At 35.7% G+C, this 22828-nt stretch overlaps 1 protein-coding gene across 1 annotated transcript in view; it reads right to left on the reverse strand.

The window, feature by feature from the left end:
• The window catches only part of LOC128657546 (neuroblast differentiation-associated protein AHNAK-like), a 71454-nt gene extending 52512 nt beyond the window's left edge, over window positions 1-18942 (reverse strand). The window contains exon 1 of the mRNA XM_053711920.1: window positions 18846-18942. The gene's annotated coding sequence lies outside the window, so the exon portion shown is untranslated. The remainder of the gene's footprint in view (window positions 1-18845) is intronic.
• Window positions 18943-22828: the final 3886 nt, after the last annotated feature.

The following is a 22828-nucleotide window of genomic DNA, read 5'->3' on the forward strand; positions in this document are numbered from 1 at the left end:
GGGTTAATATAGTTAATATAGTTACTATAGTATTTATATTAACTATATTAACTCTATCTAACCCTAAATAAATTTATATTAAATTAATCTAATTCATTTATAAACTAAAATATTCCTATTTAAATCTAAATACTTACCTATAAAATAAACCCTAAGATAGCTACAATATAATTATTAATTACATTGTAGCTATGTTAGGGTTAATATTTATTTTACAGGTAAATTGTTAATTATTTTAACTAGGTATAATAGATATTAAATAGTTATTAACTATTTAATATCTACCTAGTTAAAATAATTACCCAATTACCTGTAAAATAAATCCTAACCTAAGTTACAAATACACCTACACTATCAATAAATTTAATAAACTACAAACATCTATCTAAAAATACAATTAAATTAACTAAACTAAATTACAAAAAAAAAAAAAAACACTAAATTACAAAAAATAAAAAAAAGATTACAAGATATTTAAGCTAATTACACCTATTCTAAGCCCCCTAATAAAATAATAAACCCCCAAAATAAAAAAAATTCCCTGCCCTATTCTAAATTAAACAAATTTCAAAGCTCTTTACCTTACCAGCCCTTAAAAGGGCCTTTTGTGGGGCATGCCCCAAAGAATTCAGCTCTTTTGCATACAACAAATACAATACCCCCCCCCCATTACAACCCACCACCCACATACCCCTATTCTAAACCCACCCAAACCCCCCTTAAAAAAGCCTAACACTACCCCCCTGAAGATCTCCCTACCTTGTCTTCACCACACCGGGCCGAACTCCTGATCCGATCCGGGCGATGTCTTCCTCCAAGCGGCAAAGAAGAATTCTTCCTCCGGCGATGTCATCCTCCAAGCGGCAAAGAAGAATTCTTCCTCCGGCGACGTCTTCCTCCAAGCGGCAGCAGTCTTCATTCTTCCGGCGGCATCTTCAATCTTCTTTCTTCGCTCCGCCGCCGCGGAGCATCCATCCCGGCCGACTGCTGAACTTGGAATGAGGTACCTTTAAATGACGTCATCCAAGATGGCGTCCGCCGAATTCCGATTGGCTGATAGGATTCTATCAGCCAATCGGAATTAAGTTAAAAAAATCTGATTGGCTGATTGAATCAGCCAATCAGATTCAAGTTCAATCCGATTGGCTGATCCAATCAGCCAATCAGATTGAGCTCGCATTCTATTGGCTGTTCCGATCAGCCAATAGAATGCGAGCTCAATCTGATTGGCTGATTGGATCAGCCAATCGGATTGAACTTGAATCTGATTGGCTGATTCAATCAGCCAATCAGATTTTTTTAACTTAATTCCGATTGGCTGATAGAATCCTATCAGCCAATCGGAATTCGGCGGACGCCATCTTGGATGACGTCATTTAAAGGTACCTCATTCCAAGTTCAGCAGTCGGCCGGGATGGATGCTCCGCGGCGGCGGAGCGAAGAAAGAAGATTGAAGATGCCGCCGGAAGAATGAAGACTGCTGCCGCTTGGAGGAAGACGTCGCCGGAGGAAGAATTCTTCTTTGCCGCTTGGAGGATGACATCGCCGGAGGAAGAATTCTTCTTTGCCGCTTGGAGGAAGACATCGCCCGGATCGGATCAGGAGTTCGGCCCCGTGTGGTGAAGACAAGGTAGGGAGATCTTCAGGGGGGTAGTGTTAGGCTTTTTTAAGGGGGGTTTGGGTGGGTTTAGAATAGGGGTATGTGGGTGGTGGGTTGTAATGGGGGGGGGGGGGTATTGTATTTGTTGTATGCAAAAGAGCTGAATTCTTTGGGGCATGCCCCACAAAAGGCCCTTTTAAGGGCTGGTAAGGTAAAGAGCTTTGAAATTTGTTTAATTTAGAATAGGGCAGGGAATTTTTTTTATTTTGGGGGTTTATTATTTTATTAGGGGGCTTAGAATAGGTGTAATTAGCTTAAATATCTTGTAATCTTTTTTTTATTTTTTGTAATTTAGTGTTTGTTTTTTTTTTGTAATTTAGTTTAGTTAATTTAATTGTATTTTTAGATAGATGTTTGTAGTTTAGTTAATTTATTGATAGTGTAGGTGTATTTGTAACTTAGGTTAGGATTTATTTTACAGGTAATTGGGTAATTATTTTAACTAGGTAGATATTAAATAGTTAATAACTATTTAATATCTATTATACCTAGTTAAAATAATTAACAATTTACCTGTAAAATAAATATTAACCCTAACATAGCTACAATGTAATTAATAATTATATTGTAGCTATCTTAGGGTTTATTTTATAGGTAAGTATTTAGATTTAAATAGGAATATTTTAGTTTATAAATGAATTAGATTAATTTAATATAAATTTAGTTAGGGTTAGATAGAGTTAATATAGTTAATATAAATACTATAGTAACTATATTAACTATGGGAGCGGCGGTTTAGGGGTTAATATCTTTTTTATTGTTAGGCTAGTGAGGGGGGATAGCGGATAGAGGGTTAGACAGTGCGGGCTATGTTAGGGAGGCGTGTTAGACAGTGCGGGCTATGTTAGGGAGGCGTGTTAGACAGTGCGGGTGTTTTAGACTTTAGTCAGGTTTTATAGGCGCCGGCCGTTTCTAACGTGGCGCAAGTCACTGGCGACGCCAGAAATTTGTACTTGCGCAGATTTCTGGACATCGCTGGTTTGTGAGACTTACGGCACGTTAGCATCTGACGGCGACCTATATGGGATAGCTCGAGTTGCGAGCTGAAACTGCGGGCGACGCCGGTTCCCTCGCTTGCGCCGCAAACTGCGATCGATATCGGATCGCGCCCCAAGTATTGGTCTTTGGTTGACGGACAGATATAAGATAAAGGTGCATGTATATGTACACAATGTGATAAAGTAATGGGATCTGAGTATACCTACAAGCTCAACCCATTTTATTAGGTTGTGGCTTCCAAACACAAAATTAGCTGTTTCATATACACAAATAAACCTTACAAAACAAATTCTCATACATTTTATACTCTTCAGTTAGTAAAAAAAACTAATTAGAAACACTTTAAGGGAAAACAATTTTACAGTATACTGACCCTTTAAACTCTTCTTTTTATCTATGCATCAGATATTAATCACCGTATGCACGCAACATAGCAAATAAATATTTTAAAGCCATTTAAAACTATCATTATGTTAAAATAAGTTCATTATATTGCAGTACTTAGACACTCTCATAGAAAAGCCTTGAGTGTTCTTTCATATCATTTTCATGTGCTTTGGCAATTAGGGATAGATGTGAATAAGCTCTTGCATTCAAGGGCGAAACTACAGAGGGTAGTTGGCCTGCACTGATATCATGTGAGTGTGACATGATGCTTTACTAGTGTCTCTGACTACAGGGGTTAGTCTTTCTGTTTTACCCATTGGTGTTTATGTGTGTGTGTGTGCAAATTACAGACCTTGTTACTACAGCATGGGGGGGTAAACAGTGTCAGTCTATACAGTACCACTATATACAGTATGGGGGGGCTGGACCATGTCACAGACTACTGTGGTCACTTTATAAAGTACTGGGGCGGGTAGGGTCAGGCCAGCCATCTCACCGGCAGATTACAGACTGTGTCACTGACTCACTATATACAGTACTGGTGGGTTAAACAGTGTCACTATATACAGTAATAGGGGGTTAGACCATCTCACAGACTGTGAGCACAGGGTACCTCCTTTTGCAGACATGTAATCTGAGTCACAATTTTTTTCTGTTAAATGTAAAAAAAAAAAAAAAAGATATGTATTAAATTCACTTTTTTTTGGGGTGGGGTGGGGGGCCCCTTCTTAGATTCTTGTACCTGGGCCCTGTGGTTTCTAGTTACGCCTCTGCTTGCATTGATCAAGCAATCCCAGTGTGCAGCATACAGGAGTGTCAGGGTTCTAAATTTCACAGAATACATTCCAACCTCTCTGGAGTCAGTAAAAAAACAAACTACAATTTTCATAGTTAAATTACAGGTAAAGCATGCAAAATAAATTCCAATAAAAGGAATGCAAAGTTTTTAACTGTGCATAATTTAACATTGTATGTGGATTTTAAAGTTGAGTTTAATGTCCTGGTAAGAATGTTAGAGGGCGGAAAATCATAACTTCTAGAGGTTAGTGATTGAAATTCTGATATGTTTACAATATTTCAAGTATTTTTATACTAGGATATCTGTTATGTTACTGCTATTAAAACCAACATGATGCAGAACTGTAAAAAGAATAAGGGGTTGTAGGCATTGTAGGATAGGACTAGTCCTCTTGATGCAGTTACTGCTTTGCCAGTAAGACCTCTCACATTTCTCATAGGTGTCTTTCATAACCACCCATTGTAGCGTCTACTTGTGCAACACTACCCCCTGCTTTTGTGCAAACCAATCACACAAGAGCAGGGGCTGTCAGTCACCTGGGTTGCTTCAGTCAAGGGAGATGTTTAGTTCACAACCATTGCTTCTTAACTATTGGTTGAAGGGTCACATGTGCAAGTCTGCACTGCAAGGGCTCCAAAGCTGCCTCCGTAGCCTAATAAATGGAACCCTAAATCTATTATAAAGAGGGAGTCTTCTAAGTGAAATGATGATGCTAATATCCCTTTGATTGCACATGATGACCATAAGAATACATGAGAATGGATATTCTAGTAACCTCTTCACATATGACTATTTTCACTTAATTAATACAAGAGATTATTCCTTTAGAAGACAACATTCCCCCTTTTCATGGTCACATAGAATTTAGTTAATGGTTAGCAGGTTCAGATTAAAGGGACATGAAACCCAAAAATGTATGTCATGATTCAAATAGAGAACACAATTTTAAAAAAAGTTTCCAATTTATTTCTATTATCAAATTTGCTTTATTTTCATGTTATTCTTTGTTCGAGAGATATCTAGATAGGTAGTGTGCACGTGACAGGAAATAGTACCGCCATCTAGTGCTCTTGCTAAAGTATAACATTGTTGCAAAAAAAGCTGCCATATAGTGCTGCAGACACATGCACTCTCCTGAGCTTACTTTCCTGCTTTTCAACAAAGGATAACAAGAAAACAAAGAAAATTTCATAACAGCAGTAACAGTAAATTAGAATGTTGTTTAAAATTGTATATTCTATCTGAATCATGAAAGAAAAATGTTAGGTTTTATGTCCCTTTAACTGATCGCTTCCCTAGCCAATAACACTTGTTTAAAACAGACATTAGATTAATTGTTTTCATTGTTGCATTTTAAAGAGGTTATTTCAAGTGGATTTATTTTTTGTTTGTTCGTTTTTTAAATAATTTTCCTTAAAAAATAATTGAGTGCACCAATAATGCTGTGGGAGTAGTAAACAACTGCATGCTGAGAAAGATGTGCGCATGCGCTTACTGCAAAGAGATTTCACTTTTCAACACAAAATATTTTTAATGTGTTTAAATATTCATGACTGAAATTTGTTGAGTTTATTGTTGCTTTAATGTGGAGGAAGAAAAAAGCTGAGGAAGATGACATAAGAAGATGGACAGTAAATTATACAATGGAGGAACGGCCCTTGATAAAAGACACAGAGGTGACTATAGAAAATATACATGAACCCCAGAGAGGAAGAGACATAGGGGTAGACTTACCAAGCTGCTTCGGAGCCCCATCGTTTCAGGCTTGCCTGAAACAGAAGTTAAGAAGCAGCGGTCATAAGACCTTTTAGGTGGAGGATTGAAATCATCCCGATCCATTCCGATCGGGATGATTGACAGCCCCTGCTAGCGTATGCTGTTGGCAATTAGAGAGGTCGAGTGGGCATTATTTGCTACAGTGAATTATGTCTGCTCGACTAATAATAAATCTACCTCATAGGGTCAAAGACTAAAAAAATGCTCTTTTTAATGGAGAAGTTAATTGTTTTACCAATTGTCATTTTATATGTTTATTAAAGATACAATGCAGGTAAAATAAACTTACTCCTGCCTCACCCACTTCCTGTATAATTCTCCTCCCTTCACACTTGCTCAGATGGAATATTAATGAATAATTAACATACCAATTAATACAATATTTTTATGAATATGCATTTCACCACTCCCACATTATGAACATGATAAAGGTTTGTAAATTATCTTGTTTCTTTTTTACTTTTTTTAGTGTTTACATTGCAGGTGTTAATCTTTTGAGGCTGGTCAACAGTCATTAAAATGGCTACCAAAAAGTGTTAACACAATACAACTGTTTAATGTGGCTGCCACAAAAAGAATATCTAACAACTTTATAGCGTATGAGGTTCACTTCTGGCTCCTATTTAAAGAGACACAAGCCAAAATTAAGCATTTTAATGATTCAGATAGAGCATGTAGGCTTAAAAGACTTTCCAGTTTACTTATTTATAAATGTGTGCACAATCTTTTTATATGCACACTTCCTGGGCCATCAGCTAGTACTGAGCTTGTGCAAGAGTTCACACTGTATACATATCTATGTCTGTGATTGGCTGATGGCTGTCACATAATACAGGGGGGTGGCAAATTGAAGTACATTTTGATAATTGTCACAAAAAAATCTACTGCTATTTACTGCTATTGCATTGTCTTTTTAATGTTCTTTTATTGATTATGCTAAACATTCAGTGCAAATGATGAGACCAGTCTGGTTGCCAAATGCAACAAAATTCCTTGCAGTCAAATTTTAAAGTTGCTGACCTTATTGGCGATCTGACAGCTAAATAGTCATAGCTATGAAACAAAACATTTTTTAGTTTTGCAATAGATATTATACCAGGGTTTTATTTTGTTTAAGTAAAGCTATGTTGTTAGATTATGAACAATTCTTCCATTTCATGAGGGGATATTTAATTTTTGTTTCAACATAGCGTAGAATATAATGTGGTGAAACCAGTGCACCCTTGACAAAAAATAAAATACGAGGCAAACAATATGAAAAAGAAAAGCAAGAGAGATAGTTAAAGAGGTATGAAACCCGATTTTTTTTTCTTTCATGATTCAGATACAGCATGCAATTTTAAGCAACTTTCTAATTTACTCCTATTATCAATTTTTCATTGTTATTTTGGCATCTTTATTTGAAAAAGCAGGAATGCAAGCTTAAGAGCCGGTCCATTTTTGCTTCAGGACCCTGATTAGCGCTTGCTGATTGGTGGCTACAAGAGAGCTGGATGATTAATGACAACGGCGGAAAAAGAAAGTTGTACAACAGCTCAAAACAGGTTATGCTATGCAGTGTATTGCAGGCGTTTTAAAGGGAACTTAAAGGGACAGTTTAGTCCAAAACAAACTTTCATTATTCAGATAGAGAATTTAATTTTAAACAATTTTCCCATTTACTTCTTTCACCAATTTTGCTTTGTTCTCTTGGTATTCTTAGTTGAAAGCGAAATCTAGGAGGTCCATATGCTAATTTCTAAGCCCTTGAAGGCCACCTCTTAGCTCAGGACATTTTGACAGTTTTTCACCACTAGAGGATGTTAGTTCATGTGTTTCATATAGATAACACTGTGCTCATGCACGTGAAGTTACCTAGGACCTCTGCTGGCTAAAATGCAAGTCTGTCAAAAGAACTGAAATAAGGGGCAGTTTGCAGAGGTTTAGATACAAGATAATCACAGAGGTAAAACATGTATTATTATAACTGTGTTAGTTATGCAAAACTAGGGAATGGGTAATAAAGGGATTATCTATCTGTTAAAACAATAAATATTCTGGTGTAGACTGTCCCTTTAATGTTGCAGCTTTTAATTGCATTTTATAATGCAATATAAATGTAATACAAAATATAATTGTTTGTCATTTATGGCTGAGTTGATCACAGGTTAAAGCTGTATAATTATACCCTCCATTTATAGTTGCTAAGCAACAGACATTGAGACTCTAATTTTACTCTAAAAACAATGCTAAATGTTTTATGAAAATGACAGTAGTGTTACGCATAACACCTGATAGAATGTGCTTCTAAAAGGAAATGAGGAATTATGTAAACCTGCAGTAAAAAAAACTAACTTTCCAATTTACTTTTATTATCTCATCTGTTTTGTTCACTTGGTATATTTTCTTAAAAAGGATACCTAGGTAGCCTCAGGAGCTGCTGATTGGTGGCTGCATATATATGCCTCATGTTATTGGCTCACCCAATATGTTAATTAGCTCCCAGTAGTGTATTGCTGTTTCTTCGACAATGGATACCAAGAAAGTAAAAGTTGTTTAGAATTGTATTCTCTATCTGAATCACAGAAACAAAAATTGAGTTTCATGTCCCTTTAACTTTACACCAGACAAATAAAATAACACATTTTCATTGCATTTTAATGTTTACACTGTAACATCTTCATAGTTAAAGGGCCACTAAACCCCAAATCTTTCTTTCATGATTCAGATAGAGAATAGAAATGTAAACAAAATTACAATTTACTTCCATGATTTATTTTGCTTCATTTTTTAAATATCCTTATTTGAATAAAAAGCAATGTACATGGTGAGCCAATCACATGATGCTTCTATGTGCAGCAACCAATCATCAGCTAGTGAGCATATCTAGATATGCTTTTCATCAAAGAATATCAAGAGAATAAAACAAATTAGATAATATAAGTAAATTAGAAATATGTCATTGCATTATCTTTCTAAATCATAAAAGAAAAAATGTGGGTGGCATGTCCCTTTAAGATGCAAACCTTGGGAATATACCTAACATTCTACACATAAAATGTTGATTTATTAACTATTTTTTAGTAACCCCTTTAAACTGTTCTTCCAAACCAACAAGACCCTCAATAAAAAAAAAAAAAAATCAGGATATTGTATTCCCCATTTCATTACACATCACTTTTATGTTAAGAATTTTTGTTTCTATTGTAATGTTCACATTTATTAAAATAAAGTTACAAACGCTCTGACTGACTTCAGCAGGAAGATCCTATATGGAAAACAGCTTTTTTAAACCTTTGATAACTTAGTAACAACATGGTGGAGCCCAACTAAGAAGACCTAGCTTCCATTAAGGTGGTAATGTTTGGAAACTGGGGGTAACATAAAAATTTTCTATAGACTTTAATATAAATTAATGTTTTTACCACCAGCTTCCATACTTTACCTCGTCAATGGAAACTAGGCCTAAAACATTACATTTGTGTCTTAAATATATGCTAATATGATTATTATATTGAATCCTGAAGTAGATGCGTAAATAAATTGAATTATATATAAATATTTAGAGATGAAAATGGCATTAGTATCTATTAGCAGTTAAAGAGATATGAAATGAAATATTAAACCTTCATAAGAGAGTACAATTTTAAACAACTTTAAAGTTTACTACTTTTATCAGATTAACATTTTTCTTTTTGTATCCTTTGTTGAAAATCATTCCCTTTTCATAAGAGCAGGAGTGCGCACATGAATTGAGTTCTATATTTATAATATTGTTAAAAACTTTGTAGCAGTCGCCATATAGTGTTCAAGACACATGCACACACCTGAGCAACCTCAGTGTGCTTGCATGGAAAGAAACTACATTTTAAGAAAAGATATCAGGAGAAGGAGATTTTATTAAAGAAGCAAAATGAATCTATCTGAATCATGAACGTTTATTTTTTTACTTCCATGTCCTTTTAAAGGAACAGTAAATAGTTGCCCCCTTTTCTTGTAATTTCATTTTAAAAAGTTGTGGATTTTACAGCCCTGAAAAATTGAAAGAGAACATGGCAGTCTGTTATTTTATCATTTCTGCTAAAGATAAACAATAGAGCTTTTGTTAACACAATAACAGTGCTACTGGCAAACCCTACAGACTCAATTCCTTAAAGGGACAATTTACTAAAAAAAAAAATCACCCCTTTCATTTGTTCCCAATGGTCCACTTTACCTGCTGGAGTGTATGAAATTGTTTACAAGTATTTCCATTACCCTTATTTTGGCATTTGTAATAGTTGATTTAGCCTGTGATATCCCCACCTATCCTGAAAGTTTTTTTGCCTTAAAGGGACATAATACTCATATGCTAAATCACTTGAAACTGATGCAGTATAACTGTAAAAAGCTGGCAGGAAAATATCACCTGAGCATCTCTATGTAAAAAAGGAAGATATTTTACCTCACAATCTCCTCAGCTCAGCAGAGTAAGTTCTGTGTAAAAAGTTATACTCAGCTGAAGAAATGAACAGCAGCCAATCAGCATCAGCAGTGCTGAGGTCATGAACTCTTTTACTGTGATCTCATGAGATTTGACTTAACTCTCATGAGATTTCATTGTTACACTGAGTAGGGAAATAACATAAGAGGGCACGAGGCTCCTCCCTTCGGCTGTCCCGGGACAGACATACTAACATGCTGCTTAGAAGTCCTTTACAATGGGATGTGGCTACTGAGGAACTTTTAAGGTAAAATATCTTTCTTTTTTACTTAGAGATGTTCAGGTGATATTTTCTAGTCAGCTTTTTACAGCTATGCTGCATCACTTTCAAGTGTTTAAACATTTGGGTATTATGGTCCTTTAAGGCCAAGCTGTATAAACATAGCCAGTAGAAGAAATTACACTCCTAGTAGGGCATAGAAGAGATAAGGTAATAAAATGTTAATTTCCATTGTTCTTTTTAAGCATTGGTCTTTGGGTTATGGACAGATATAAGATAAATAAGTATGTATATGTACACAATGTGATAAAGTAATGAGATCTGATTATACCTACAAGCTCAACCCATTGTATTAGGTTGTGACTTCAAAACACAAAATCAGCTATTTCATATACACAAATAAACCTTAAAAAGAAAATCTCATACATTTTATACTCTGCAACTGGTAAAAAAAAGTAATTGGAAACACATTAAGGAAAGAACAATTTTATAGTATACTGTCCCTTTAATGGCTCCTCCAAATAAAGAAACTAGTGGGTGGAATTTGGCCATTGATAAAGAACTGGTGTTAATCTGTTCTTATAAAACTCATACTCTGCTGGTGTGTTAATCCATTAGAAGATTGCAGAAAAATATTGTAATTATTAAATGTTTACTGTCCAAATGCATTGGAAAATAACTGACTTCAAAAGTCAATGTTTTATAGTCCTGTAAAAGTTACTTAGATAAAAAAATTGAAAGAATTTCCTATTTAAGAGCACTGCAGTTAAACATTTTAACAAGTCTACTGTGTTAATGTTGCCATTTTTTGCTGTATTGAATTAGAGCTGTATATAAATGAGCTGATCTAAAATAAATTATTGTGTAACATGTAAAAGAGTCAAATAATAATAAAGTATTTTTTTCTCCTTTTTACATCTAATAGTTTTTTTTTTGTAATGTCAATGATTTAAGGAGAAAAAAAACCCATTTAGTTTATTCTTCTGAGCAGTAACACTGTCCACCAATAAAAATATGTATTTATTAATTTTAATACAAATGTACAATCCCTGTTTGTCTAATGGGGGAGCATGATCCATCCATGTGTTCCTGGCCTCTGGTTCTGGGAAATATATGGGGTAAATAAATAAAATTGATGTGAGATGCGCAACTGATTTCCCATTTCCTAGGACAACATAACCACTAAATACACTCAGGGCCAGACTGAGGATAAAAAGCAGCCTCAGAAAAATATGAAGACCAGCCCTATTTTCTGTTGAGTTAGTAGAATGCATATGTCCCATTTTTCTGAAAGGGGATACTCCTTCCCCAAATATTTTTTTAAGAATTAAATTATATTATATTAGTTTGTATTTTAAAAAGTGCCATATTGTTGTTATATAGCAACCCAATTACATCCATTAATCACCCCTTTAAATTGTAGCTTTCCAGCCCCAGAAGCCCACCGGGAAATCTCCTGGAAGCCTGGTAGGACAATCCGGCCTTAAATACACTGAATAAGTTACTAAACCTTGATGCTAGTTGACACATCAGTTTGGTGTAACCTCAACCATCAGATTGTAAAAACTGTCTTTTTACTCTATTTCTAGATAAAGATATTCAGCTGTAGTTTTGTGGGGCTGACAATCATTTTTATGGTCCAGTCGCTACTGATTTAATCAAGTTCCTTCATCTCCAAATTAAAACTTTTACCTCACCTTACTGCATTCTTGCATTCTCCATTCTTTACTAAGCTGCCAGTCACTCTGCAGTGCCTCACATATTTCCCGCCCCTTATCTGGACATAGATCACATATTTTACTGCTGAACAACACAACTTCTTCTACAAATCTAGTATCTGATCAATATTTTACAAAGTATTATCATCGTTTGAATATTTCTCATTCCTTGATCTGTCACACCTTCTTTCACATACCTGGGATATTTCATTACCTAATGACTCTATTAAACTTTATCAAAACAATAGTGTTAGTAATTGGGGACAATAGATTACATTTTGAACATATATTTATGGGTTAATAGAAAATGTTACAACTTACAGGCAGTTCTGCCACACAATTCTTTATTATAAACAAGACTAAAGCTTACAGAGAACAGTAAATATTAATTTTGGATACACCTTGAATAAGGCTTTAGTGTTCTCAAAATTAATCAAAGGCATAATGTTACTGATATGTGGATTTCAGCATTAGGGATGGGTGAATATTTCAGAACATCCATTAAAGAGACAGTAACATCAAAATTCCAGTCATAATTGAAATCCCTTTTTATGATTCAGATAGAGCATGAAATTATAAACAACTTTCCAGTTTACTTCTGTTATCAAAGTTGCTTTGTTCTCTTGTCGAAGAGTGGGCTCAGGAGCTGCAATGCACTACTGGGAGCTAGGTGACAAGAGGCATATATTTACATCCACCAATCACCAGCTAGCTCCTAGAACTGTATAGCTGCTCCTGAGCCTACCTAGATATACTCTTCAACAAAGGATACCAAGAAAACAAAGCAAATGATAAAATAAATGTAAATTAGAAAGTTGTTTAAAAGTACATGCCTATCTAAATCATGAAAATGTAATTCTGACTTTAAACATTTTGACAGATGTTGGCCGCGAACATTTAACATTAATTTTTGCAAGACATTTGTCTCTTTATTAAATGTAACACTTTATTATTGAATGCAAGTTTCAAATATCCAAATCATATCTTAATTTAATGTTGATTCTCATGGACTTCAATGTAAGTCTATGGGAGTCAATATTTAAATACAATATAACACTGATTTGCATCGAATAAACACACTTAATAGAATATAAGATAACATTATATTCCATATGAATGAATACTTCAGAAATGTGTTATCATTATAGGAATTTATTACACCTATATCCTTATATAGTATTATTAGTATTATAAGTATTCTGGCCTATTGGTCAACTTGAAAGAAAGCAATCAAAATCTTATTTTTTAATATTAAAGGAACAGTGACTGCTAATCACAATTGTAGGTTTTAAATAGTTTCTGCAGCCCATTGTCCCTTTAGTGTGCCAGTCTTGTAGCGTTCTTAATAAAATATTATCATTTATTCTGTTCTGTAATCAGCAGACTGAAATACTACAGGAGCCTCCCTGAAATTATTGAAGGCAAAGGGGCCTATTTATTATGGTGCAAGCAGTCATGATCTGATATAGCAGATCATGTCCGCTGCACATCGATACTTGTGAACTGCTGGTGCAATGCCGCCCCCTGCAGATTCGCGGCCAATCAGCCACTAGCAGGGGGTGTCAATCAAATCAATTGTATTCGATCGGGTTAATTTCTGTCCACTGCCTCAGAGCAGGCGGACAGGTTATGAAGCAGCGGTCCATACGGAGCTTGATAAATATGCCCCAAAGGGTTTAAATAGAAATTATAATGTAAAAATGACATGTTATAAACCTTAAGAGTATGTCATTTTTGCTTTTATGACTTCAGCTTACTATGTGTTTAACTGACACAAAAGGGATAAACACATAATTAAAGTACATGTCAGAAGCTAAGGCCTCCATTTACTAAGCAACGGAAGCTGCTTTAGAGCTTGTGGCATGAGCGAGTATGCTTAAAGGGACACTGTAGCCAAAAAAATTCTTTTGTGATTCAGATAGAGCATGCAATTTTAAGCAACTTTCTAATTTACTCCTATTATCAAATTGTTTTCATTTTCTTGGTATCTTTATTTGAAAAGCAAGAATGTAAGTTTAGATGCCGGCCCATTTTAGGTGAACAACCTGGGTTGTCCTTGCTGATTGGACAGCACCTTTAAACAAGTGCTGTCCATGGTTCTGAACCCACAATTTGCTGGCTCCTTAGCTGAGATGCCTTCTTTTCAAATAAAGATTGCAAGAGAATGAAGAAAAATTGACAATAGAAGTAAATTAGAAAGTTGCTTACAATTACATGCTACATTACATCTGATTTATGAAAGAAAAAATTTGGGTTCAGTGTCCCTTTAACCCCTTAATGACCGGACCATATTTCAATTTTCTTACCCTTAATGACAATGGCTATTTTTACATTTCTGCGGTGTTTGTGTTTAGCTGTAATTTTCCTCTTACTCATTTACTGTACCCACACATATTATATACCGTTTTTCTCGCCATTAAATGGACTTTCTAAAGATACCATTATTTTCATCATGTCTTATAATTTACTACAAAAAAAATAATAAAATATGAGGAAAAAATGGAAAAAAACACACTTTTTCTAACTTTGACCCCCAAAATCTGTTACACATCTACAACCACCAAAAAACACCCATTCTAAATAGTTTCTAAATTTTGTCCTGAGTTTAGAAATACCCAATGTTTACATGTTTTTTGCTTTTTTTGCAAGTTATAGGGCCATAAATACAAGTAGCACTTCGCTATTTCCAAACCACTTTTTTTCAAAATTAGCGCTAGTTACATTGGAACCCTGATATCTGTCAGGAATACCTGAATATCCCTTGACATGTATATATTTTTTGTTAGAAGACAACCCAAAGTATTGATCTAGGCACATTTTGGTATATTTTATGCCACCATTTCACCGCCAAATGCGAGCAAATAAAAAAAAAACTTTACATTTTTCACAATTTTAGGTTTCTCACTGAAATTATTTACAAACAGCTTGTGCTATTATGGCACAAATTGTTGTAAAAGCTTCTTTGGGATCCCCTTTGTTCAGAAATAGCAGACTTATATGGCTTTGGCATTGATTTTTGGTAATTAGAAGGCCGCTAAATGCTGCTGCGCACCACACGTAAATTATGCCCAGCAGTGAAGGGGTTAATTAGGTAGGTTGTAGGGAGCTTGCAGGGTTAACTTTAGCTTTAGGGTAGAGATCAGCCTCCCACCTGACACATCCCACCCCCTGATCCCTCCCAAACAGCTCTCTTCCCTCCCCCACCCCACAAAATTCCCCGCCATCTTAAGTACTGGCAGAAAGTCTGCCAGTACTAAATAAAAGGAGTTTTTTTTTTTTTTTTTTTTTTTTTTTTTTTTAAATAAAATATTTTAGCTGTAATGGACTCCTGCCTTAGCCCCAACCTCCATGATCCCCCCCCCCCCCAGCTCTCTAACCCTCTCCCCTATCTAATTGCGGCCATCTTGGGTACTGGCAGCTGTCTGCCAGTACCCAATTTGCCCCAAAAACAAAAGTGTTTTTTGTTCTTTTGTTTTTTTTTATGTTTTCTGTAGTGTAGCAGCCCCCCACAATACCCCTATCCCCCTCCCCTTCCCAGATCCTTTAATATTATTTTATTAAAAAATCTTTCCCCCCCCTCTTCCCTCCTCATTGGTGTCAGTGTCAGTGCCAGCTAATGCGCGCGCACGCGCGCCCCCCGCACGCTCCCGGCACCCGGCGTGCACATTGCACTTCTAGGAACCGGATGCCGTGTAGCGATGGGCCGCCCACCCGCCTCCCTGTTACGCTCCCACCCACCAACGAACCGGCACCATCGCTACCGGTGCAGAGAGGGCCACAGAGTGGCTCTCTCTGCATCGGAGTCTTCTAAAAAGGTATTGCAGGATGCCTCCATATGGAGGCATCACTGCAATACCCTGAGTGCTGCTGGAAGCGATTGCGATCGCTTCCAGCACTCTCTTAGACAACTGACGTACCAGGTACGTCCATTGTCATTAACTGCTTGTTAATGCATGACGTACCTGGTACGTCAGTTGTCATTAAGGGGTTAAGGCAAGTTAAGATGTAATGATAATATGACCACAGCTTCTTAAATTCACCTCAGATTTGGTGGTGGTGGAAATAAATCACCTCAACTTATTAGTAAGGGTTAATTTTAGTAAATAGGGTCCTATGTGCTTAATCCACCACACACATTGCAGCACCTGAGCAGAAGATGGCTGCTGATTGGTGGCTCTGTTTAACTGTCGCTCCTGATTGGCTGATCAATCATGTCCTACTTGTGAGCTGTGAGTAGGTAAAATGAACATGATGCAACAAAGAGAAAGCAATTTTTCTGTTAGAATGTCCCTTTAATAATTGATTGATAATTGATAATTGATATGTTATATTCTAAGTGTGAACAGTCCACGTTTCATTGTCAGAATCACTTTCACAACAAAAATAGAGGAAGTTGCAATGTCAGCTGTATTTAGATAACACAAACAGTGCATGACTAATACCTAAATATTATTTCATTGTGCTCTAGAGAACTGTATACATTTGAGGTGATTACAATTTTGCCTATGATTTTGTGATAGTTGTATCCTGAATATGAACTTTTGATGTTCAACAGCCTCAATTACAAGCATTTAAAAAGGGCTTATTTTTCACTTGAAGCAATAATGACTCTGCAATGAAAAGTCTTTTAAAAAATAACAATGAAGAGAGGAAGTAGTAACTTAAGCCAGATTAAAGGGACAGTATACACCAATTTTCATATAACTGCATGTAATAGACATTACTATAAAGAAGAATATGCACAGATACTGATATAAAAATCCAGTGTAAAACCTTTTAAAAACTTACTTAGAAGCTCCCAATTTAGCACTGTTGATGAGGTTAGACTGGGACACCAACTGAAAGGGGCTGAGAGAAGACCCCCCCAGCATATGAAAAGACCCATATACAAACAGAAGCAATCTGAGGTCTGTATACATCAGTATACATCTACAACTTTGGGGCTTGGTTAGAAGCCTGAAAATCAGCACAACGTTACTTAAAAATAAGCAAAACTATATTTTTTTACAAAAAACACTTCCAGATGGGCTATATAAATGGATCATCTACAAAAAAATGCATGCAAATAATAATCTAGTGTACAATTTCCCTTTAGGTAAATTTTAGATTTTTAGTTTTTCTCACATAAATATAAAACATCTTAAATTCCCCAAAAGATTGGAAAATATTAGCAGTGAGCTAATTCTTCAAATTTAGACATTAGTGTGCTAATCTATTACACTTTTTCATCCTCAATAAAGAATCATACAACAAATTGCCATATATATAATTTGTGAAGTAAATTAGATCCATTGATTAATTTCGGACATTTTGATATGTTTGAGAGGATAAAGTGACCATATCTTATTAATATTACTTTATTTGTTGTAATGTGTTTAAGCTTCCTTTGCTTTACAGTTGTCTTAACTCCAGAAATAAGTGGTTAAAATAATTCACACATCATTTAAAGGGACACAGGAATGTGTACACAGTACTTCAGAACAATAACAAACTATCCTGATCACAACAGTTATTTCAAGGTAATACCTACATTCAGGGTTTTAGAGTCTGCTGCTATATCATTTATCATGTGTGTCAGGTATGATGACATATTCTCATTGTTTACCTATCCATACTGTACATGGGGACTTTGGTTTAGTTTGTATTGTACATTTAAAAGTGCACAATAGCATTTCTAAATATTTTTTTCTTTTTTTTTCCCACAGAAAAGAGCCAAAAATTTAATTTACATATTATCCCACAAGAAGACATTTTAAAATCTCAGCATCTAATACCAAAAAACTCACATCTGATCATGAAAGGTGCAGGCAAACACAAAATAAACAGCCAACTTAAGCTATATGCATGAGTCAGTTACTTCAGATCATTATAAGAGGTGTTTTATGTATAAGGACCCTTATCTATAACAACCATATTTATACACTCATATTTATGCACATATGCAATTAGATATATAAAAACATATTTCTTTCTTACCCTTATTGCATTATTATATTTGCTTGTGGGATTTATTAATAAACCAAGGCAAGTGAACAATCATTTATATAACTATAAAATGACTCAACTAGAGACCAGATAATCCCACATACATATACAGTTCTGACAGTGAAGAAATATGATATTTTTATTAATAAACTTTTTTTTGTTTGATTGTCATAGTAAAACCATTTGATGTTCCTTTGACAATAGCTACTAATTAATCTTATGTTTGACATATTATTTAAATCATATAAATCATGCACAGCAGGTTTGTATGAATATATATATATATATATATATATATATATTTATATACACACTATACATTAAATATATATTTTTATATATATATATAACTATGCACTACACAATGTACACTATATATATATATGTATATATACACACTATAAACTATACATATATATACATGTATACACATTTATAGATCATTTACAAAAGTAAATAAATATATACACACATATATATATATATATACACAGATACATATATAGAATTTTAGATAAATACATAGATAGTTAGATAGATATATAAAGTATATGATCTCTCCTCTTTTTGTTACCATTATCTATTTTGTACTAGCACCCTGGCAGCTGTGTTTCTAAGTGAGAGTGCTCTCCTGTGATCTAAAATTTGTTACCATTATATATATATATATATATATATATATATATATATATATATATATGCATAGGAATATACATAGATAAATGCACCATGCGCATGTGCATTTTATATAGCATACAGCATAATAAAGCTTATGACAAACTATTTCTGTTTTAAAATATAGTTAATATGTATAAAACATATAGTGCCTTTTGACTTACAGTTGGAAGATGCCCAAGGTGATGTATCCAGGTCCCCTGACACTTCGGAAGTGATACCCTTCCACCTGTTACACATGTTACTATCCCTTAAAGAAGCTGAACAAGTATTGCAAGTTAAGGTATGTTGGGCGGTCACATTTGGTGACAGTGAGGGATGGGCAAGTTAGGTATGAGGACAGGTCTACATTAAATGACATCACGGGGACATACATACATTTAGTTGTGCACACTGAAACTGCACAAGGCACAGGGGAGGATGCCTCAGTAAGAGAGGCAACTCCCTCATTCAGAAAACTGATCCATCTCTGCATCATTTAGTAATATGGTGTGAAGGACATAACATGCAGCACAGGCTGCTCATTACAGATGCAGAGCTTTCTTTGTCAGGATGAAAGCAATTATTAAATACTTGTATGTTATTCCTACTGCATAATCAAATACAAATCCTATTAGACATGGAACAATTCAAGAGAATTTAAGTGTATGGAACCAGTATCTGCTGAAAGGTATGAAGAATCCTATAGTAGAGTAGAGCTGTGAACCATAAGTTCCAGAAGCCACAGTGCAGCTCTCAAGAGCATTCTATTAAAGGGACACAGAACTCCCATTTTTTTTCTTCACGATTTCTAATTTACTCCTATTATACATTTTTCCTCTTTCTCTTGCTATCTTTATTTGAAAAATGTAGCCAACAATCAGCAAGTGCTATCCAGATTCTGAACCAAAAATAGGCCGGCTTCTAGGCTTTTCCAAATAAAGATAGCAAGAGAATGAAGAAAAAATTATAATAGGGTTTTGTGTCCCTTTAACTACCTCAAGTCTTTTACAGTTCCTCTACCTCACCACATTTGCAGCATTTGAGTATTTTTCTTCTCTGAAACTGAATCACGTCTTCTATGATGATTACAAGTGTGTTTGTGAAACATATCTTGCTAATTAATTGCTAGTTCAACATTATTACATAGAAGTTTGTATTTTGGTTTGATTAATAGATTTACAAAGAAACAATTCCACAAGCGCTGTTAGCGATGGTGGTTCTGGCGGGATGCTGATGGGGGTTGCTAGGCAACTACAATTCATTTTGTAGCACCTCTGAATCTCAAAGGTGTCAACAGCCATACATTTACAAGTCAGACACCTTTTTAAATGTCCATTATATTGGGGTAAGTAGATAGGTATTTGGGGACAAAAAAGGATTTAAAAAAAAAGCGTATTTAAGAAGCTCTGTGTCAACCGTTGTTCGCATCCCCACATGGTCTAGATTCACTCCTGTTATTTAAAAAGCATAGACACGCCTGCACTAAAGAGTCTGGGACCCATTCAAACCTTATTATGGGTAAAGTGCCAGATTATCAAAGGTTGTACAACACAATAATCAACTCTGTCTAGTAGATCTTACAATATTTTAATCTGGCATATTTTTTAAAGCAAATGGGCTGCCCCATTTAAGGACGGTGTAGTGTAAAATTGATTTCCCTTAATGTGTTTTTCCGTAATTTTTTATTCGAGCTGCTGAGTGTAAATGTCTGGGAAATTACTCCTTTAGGTATATTTTTGTATATGAAATATGTGTTGTTGCTCCTTAATACCACAACCTATTAAAATAGATCACTCTATATACACTCATAGATCTCCTTATCTTATATCTGTCTACCTAAAGCTCAAATACTTAGGCCCCCGATATTCAAAGCATCACTTGTCGGCCTCGCAGTCCATCAGTCTGTTGATATTTTCTTAAAAAAGGGGCAGACCTGCAAAGTGCAGACGAGTGGCGATGTATCTCTCATAGGAAATAATAGGGTTCACGGCTTGTGCCGTTAGGGGGACATATTTGAAGAGTTCCTGCACAGACAGTGTGTCCACTGAAATCAAACACTGTTTCTGTATAGGAACACTTCAAAAAATGCCTGTGTGAATAATCCTACACTACCTGCCTCAACTGAAAAGGGGGCAAGACAAACATGGCTGAAACCCTATACCTAACCTGCAGGGCTGCCCTAGGAATATATGGCACTAATGGCAATATATACCAAGTAAAATGCTGCTCCCCTGGAACTCCTACAGAACACCTACATCTATGTCATGAATTCGCTATAGCTGACTAATAAAGACAAAAAAACCTCCCTATTTTAACAATAGGAGCTATGTTGATATATGCAAATACAATGTTTAAATTCATTTAAGTATTGTATAGATTTAAAAAAAAATTTTTTTTTACACAGAATAACAAAATGTGTAAAATATATACAATACTTACATGGATATGCATTATACAGGAAAATGCATATAATTTACATTTTTTATATACATATATTGCTCCTCTCAACTATTAACCCCTTTTTTATTTTGGTTTAGGCATTTTGTAAGTTGACATTAACTTTGGGATAGACATAACTTTTTTTTTTGTAATGTTAGTGTTTGTAAATTTCTGTTAATTAGGGGGCATTAGTTTAGGGGTCTAAGAGGGTAAGGTAGTTAGGTTATTGTATGGCTAGTTTGCGTTGGGGGGTTGTGGCAGTTTAGGGGTTGATAGGTTAGGGGGTGTTTGCATTGGGAGTTGTGGCAGTTTAGGGGTTAATAAGTTAGGGAGTGTTTGCTGTGGGGGTTTGTGGCAGTATAGGGGTTAATAGGTTAGGAAGTTTATTGTGGTGGGCACGGCTTTTGGTGGTTTAGGTGTTAATAGGTCAGGAAGTGTATTCTGGGGGGCTATTGGTGGTTTAGGGGTTAATAGCTTAGGAAGTTTATTGTGGTGGGCTATTGGTGGTTTAGGGGTTAATAGGTTAGGAGGTTTATTGTGGTGGGCTATTGGTGGTTTAAGGGTTAATAGGTTAGGCAGTTTATTGTGGTGGGCTATTGGTGGTTTAAGGGTTAATAGGTTAGGAAGTTTATTGTGGTGGGCTATTGGTGGTTTAGGGGTTAATAGGTTAGGAAGTTTATTGTGGTGGGCTATTGATGGTTTAGGGGTTAATAGGTTAGGAGGTTTATTGTGGTGGGCTATTGGTGGTTTAAGGGTTAATAGGTTAGGCAGTTTATTGTGGTGGGTTATTGGTGGTTTAGGGGTAATAGGTTGGGAAGTTTATTGTGGTGGGCTATTGTCAGTATAGGGGTTAATAGGTTAGGAAGTTTAGTGTGGTGGGTTATTTGCGGTTTAGGGGTTAAGTAGTATAGGGTTAGTTTGCAGCGGTGGGTTATGTCGGTTTAAGGGTACATAGATATATTTATTAGGCTCAATGCTATATATTTAAAATAGATATTTTACTTTACATAGAAATGTTGGTGCCAATGCTACTTGGAATATTTTGCCAGCATCTCCACCCATTGCGATGTATAGTAAAACACCTCTTGGCAATACTGCCCTTAAACAGTAATGTCTGCACATTTTAATATTTTCACAGCATTCTCGACATTGCGTTGGATCCCTTTTGAATATATCCCCCGCCTCGCAGCACTTTCGATTATCAGGGCCTTAGAGAAAATAATTGAAAATTTAAATTTCTAGTGTAATCTAACTACTGGCCAGTGGCGTCACTAGGGGGGTGCGGGGGGTGCGGGCCGCACCTGGGTGACACCCTCCAGGGGGTGACACCAAAAAAAAAATATATTTTTCTTTTAAAATTTTATTGAAATTCAAAGAAATACATGTAGAGATGCATAGATTTTTTTTTATTAGAGGGGCCGGCATTTGTGAACATTAGTGGGACTGGGGACTGCTAGCCTAAACCTGCCTGCCTATCTGTGCTCACTGCTCAGTGACGTGTGGAGCAGTGTAGTCACTCACTGCTGTGCTGTCTCTCTAAACGGAAACTGGGAAATCATGAGGGGGGTGCCTGGCACCTGACCGCATGACTGTCTGACACTGTCTCTAAAATGAAGGAGCCACGTATGATGCCCACCAGACCGGTACGGTTACGATACACTAAGTGCACACTAAAGAGTTAGGAGGGGAGGGCGGGCAGGGGTCCGGGGGTGGACAGAGTGCAGAG

Source organism: Bombina bombina, chromosome 4 (assembly GCF_027579735.1).
Source record: "Bombina bombina isolate aBomBom1 chromosome 4, aBomBom1.pri, whole genome shotgun sequence".
NCBI lineage: Eukaryota > Metazoa > Chordata > Amphibia > Anura > Bombinatoridae > Bombina > Bombina bombina.